This window comes from Citrus clementina, unplaced genomic scaffold (assembly GCF_000493195.1).
Source record: "Citrus clementina cultivar Clemenules unplaced genomic scaffold, Citrus_clementina_v1.0 scaffold_3, whole genome shotgun sequence".
Lineage (NCBI taxonomy): Eukaryota > Viridiplantae > Streptophyta > Magnoliopsida > Sapindales > Rutaceae > Citrus > Citrus x clementina.
The window spans coordinates 23,670,231-23,674,451 of NW_006262339.1; the positions used below are offsets into that span (position 1 = coordinate 23,670,231).

General features: G+C 35.3%; 1 non-coding gene across 1 annotated transcript; it reads right to left on the reverse strand.

Annotated features, from left to right (window-relative positions):
• Window positions 1-2,196: 2,196 nt before the first annotated feature.
• Window positions 2,197-2,304, reverse strand: LOC112100615. The gene has a single exon (XR_002906982.1). It is a non-coding gene; the product is annotated as a small nucleolar RNA R71 (small nucleolar RNA).
• Between the last annotated feature and the right edge of the window lie 1,917 nt (window positions 2,305-4,221).

Here is a 4,221-nt window from a genome sequence, read left to right on the forward strand (position 1 = left end):
GAATGATTCCACAAAAATAATTTGAGCTTAAAAGATTTATCATCCTTAATCTTGTTTGTTATCATCAAAATCAACATTATGAAAACATATATGTTAACAATCTCTCCCTTTTTTATGATGTCAAACATTTCATGTATTTAAAGAATGATTCCTCAAATTGCTCCCCCTAAATATAATCTTCTTTTACAATTTACCAATTCGCTAAATTAACATATTTAAATACATGGATTTTTCTCGCCCTCATCATCAAAAAGAAAAAACTTAATTGGCAAAGACAAAAGTAGCAAATTTTTATAAATTTGAAAACATGTATTCTTCTCACCCTTCATCATAAAAAAGAAAATATAAAAGAAAAGAATAAAAACAGCAAACATAAAATCGCGATCTGCATGTCTCCTAATTTAAACGCATGCAAGCTCATGGGCTTTGGTTTTTACCCTAATTTGGAATATAAAAGGAGGCGTGCATCACATAGAAGGGCGGCGAGAGATTACCATCCAAGTAATTACAAAGGCAAGAAGAAGAAGAAGAAAATAAAGATTTAGGAGTGCTGTTCAGCATCATTGAAGAACCGAGGAGATTCACTAGTCTTTAACCGTGCTAAACTCATATTATCTTTCTTCCTTAAAATTGTTTGGATGTATTCTGTGATCAGTATATTTATGTTTACTTTTCTCATTCAGAATATGAGCTAAATTTACGTGTAATTGAGTGACAAATAATCCAATGGGTTCTTGACTGTTCTTATATATTGTTATGGTATTGCTGTAGCATTATGCTCTAATAGTTTTATGAATACAACTGTTATTTCGGTTGACCACCCATTTAATAGTTTCAGTTAAGATAGAGCAGCAAAAGGGCATGTCTTAGCGAACATTATTAGAGTATTACTTGTTCTTAAGTCGAGTTTCCTAGATTAGGTTATCTTGAATCCCATAAGGGCAATACTTGAAGTTAAGATTTGTGACACTCTAGACATAGGTGTTCACCTTGTAGGGTAGAGAGATTAAAGGTTATTATGCAGTACCATAAATATATGAGCAACTGGTCATTGTTAGTAGATTTAAAGGTATGAGATTTCCAACATGCGATAGCTGCGGATGCAGATTTATTCTACCCATTGCTGCAGCACTTATTGTAACAATTGGTGCTAATTCGGTAAACAACAGTCACCGCATTAAGAGAGTTTGATCATTCAACTACTATACTCTCAATTGAATCTTAGACACCTTTAACTTAGTTTATTTCATTATAGTATTGTTTTATTTCCATCTCTCGCAATTAATAATTACGATAGAATTATTTGACAATTGTTTGTTTTGACCTTTAGTTGATTTGCACTATTGTGATTGCTTTAGCATTTTGAGCAACATCAATCCCTGTGGAGACGATCTTGAATACTCATCACTTTATTACTTGTTGTGTATACTTGCACATTGGCATTGATAGTAATTGATTATAAAAATCAACCAACAAGTTTTTGGAGCCGTTGCCGGGGATTGATTGTTTATTTTTGAAGTGTGAAGTAAATCGTGATAGCGCTAAACTTAACTTAATTCAGCTTATTGATTGGCAGATCAGTATGTACATGCGCAAGGATAGATCTATGGTATTCCAATTCGATCATGAGATTGAAAGGACTATCAGGAGATTGCGAAGAGAACAAAGAAATTCAAAGACGGTTTCATGCATGAGTAATTTGCAGGATGAGGGAAATTTGAACCCTCACGGGCCTTTACAACCAGCCAACATTCAAGAAGAGCAGAATGAACATGCTAACGGGAGACAGCCATGCATTAACAATATTATTTACATGGCTGATGACAGAGACAGAGCTATAAGAGATTATGCTGTGCTAACTCCTTAAGTTGTCCATCCTGGCATCATCAGACCTGAAGTAGACGCTGCCAACTTTGAGTTAAAGCCAGTGATGTTTCAAATGTTGCAAACAGTTAGGCAATTCAATGGATTGCCAAATGAAGATCCTCATCTCCATCTTAAATTGTTCTTAGAAGTAAGTGATGTTTTCAAGATTGCTGACGCAACACAAGATGCCTTAAGGCTGAGGCTATTTCCTTACTCCTTAAGAGATCGAGCAAGGGCATGGTTAAATTCATTACCATCTGATTCAATCACTACATGGGATGAATTGGCTGATAAATTCCTAATGAAATATTTCATACCGACAAAGAATGCAAAATTACGAAATGAGATTACCTTCTTTCATCAACTTGAAGATGAGAGTTTGTATGAGGCTTGGGAAAGGTTCAAGGACTTGCTCAGAAGGTGTCCTCATCATGGTATTCCTTGTTGCATTCAATTGGAAACTTTCTACAATGGGTTGAATCCGAGTACAAGGTTAATGGTGGATGCTTCAGCAAATGGAGCCCTGTTATCCAAATCCTACACTGAAGCTTATGAAATTTTGGAAAGAATTGCCAATAATAATTACCAGTAGCCTTTAGCCAGGTAACCGGCAGCAAGAGGAACAGCAGAGGTACATAGCATTGATGCAATTACAGCCTTGTCAGCTCAAGTAACCTCATTGACTAACATGATAAAAGCCATGACAACTGCTCTAGCAATAGTAAAGCAAGTTACTGAACTTTCTTGTGTCTACTGTGGTGAAGAATATGATTTTGATAATTGTCCTGGAAACCAGCCTCAGTAAACTATGTTGGTAACTTCAATCGACAACCTCAGAACAACTTATATTCAAATACTTACAACCCAAGCTGGAAACAACACCCAAATTTCTTATGGAGCAATCAGAATCGAAGTGCTCCAGCATTGAATGGACTAAGTAGAAACACAAAACCACTTGGTTTTCATCAACAAAGTCAAGGGCAAAAGCATATCAGTCAGGATCCAATCATTTCATTGGAAGCACTGATCAAGGAGTACATTGCAAAGAATAAAGCAATTGTGCAGAGTCAAGTTGTGTCCTTGAGAAACCTTGAGAACCAAATGGGACAATTAGCTACAGCAATGAGCAGTAGAACTTAAGGAAGCCTACCTAGCAACACAGAAGACCCTAGGAGAGAGAGCAAAGAACACTACAAAGTAATTAGTTTGAGATCTGGAAAGAATGTTGATATCCCAGTTGAGGTGACCAAAAATGGGATGGAATGCAATTCAGCTAAAAACCCAACTAAAAAGGGAAGCCTGTTACAGCAAACTCCCCATCAAGACATTGATGTAATGGGCCAAGCTACAGTAAGTGCAGAAGAAATGCAACCAGATCATACCGAAAAGGAAGTTGCAACACCAGTAGCCACAACCTGCACCAACCTAAACAAACAGAATTTGGTACCTCCTGAATCTAACCAGCAGTTTAGACATCCACCACCCTTCCCTCAAAGGATGCAAAAGCAAAAACAAGACAAACAATTCAGCAAATTCCTGGAAGTGCTGAAGCAACTGCACATAAATATACCTTTTGTGGAAGATTTAGAGCAAATGCCAAATTATGTGAAATTTCTAAAAGATATCTTGGCATGAAAAAGAAGGCTGGGAGAGTTTGAAACTGTTGCTTTAACACAGGAAAGCAGCCATATGCTTCAGAGTAAAATTCCCACAAAATTGAAAGATCCAGGGAGTTTTACAATACCCTGCTCTATAGGGACTAGGTATGCTGGCAGAGCACTTTATGACTTGGGAGCTAGTATTAATTTGATGCCATTATCTGTATTTAAGCAGCTTGGAGTAGGGGAGTGCAGACCAACAACTGTCACTCTGCAATTAGCTGACAGATCTCATGCATATCTTGAAGGAAAGATAGAGGATGTACTGGTGAAGCTTGTCTTTGATCTATATAAATGCCAAAAAGATGAGGTTTTCTTTTTTAAGTTACACTCCAATGTATTGATATATACAATAACATAAATTTACTCATAAATCAATTCTGTGATATAATTTCGATGTTAAGATTTAAAATGAATTGTTTCTATTTTTAAATATTTAAAACAATTAATTTCCAAAATACTCACAAAATGACTCAAACTTTCAATCTTGAGAATGAAATGAGAAGTGCCTAAAGGCCAGTTTGGTAATACTATAATTTTTAAATTAATTATTGTTAACTATGCTGTAAAAATAATTAGATGTGAAGAGAATCAGTTAAATGTTTGGTAAAATTTATTTTTAAAAATACTGTGAGTTTTAAAAGCAGTCATATATAAATGGTAAATTTTATATTTAAACTGTTATAAGAATATAAAT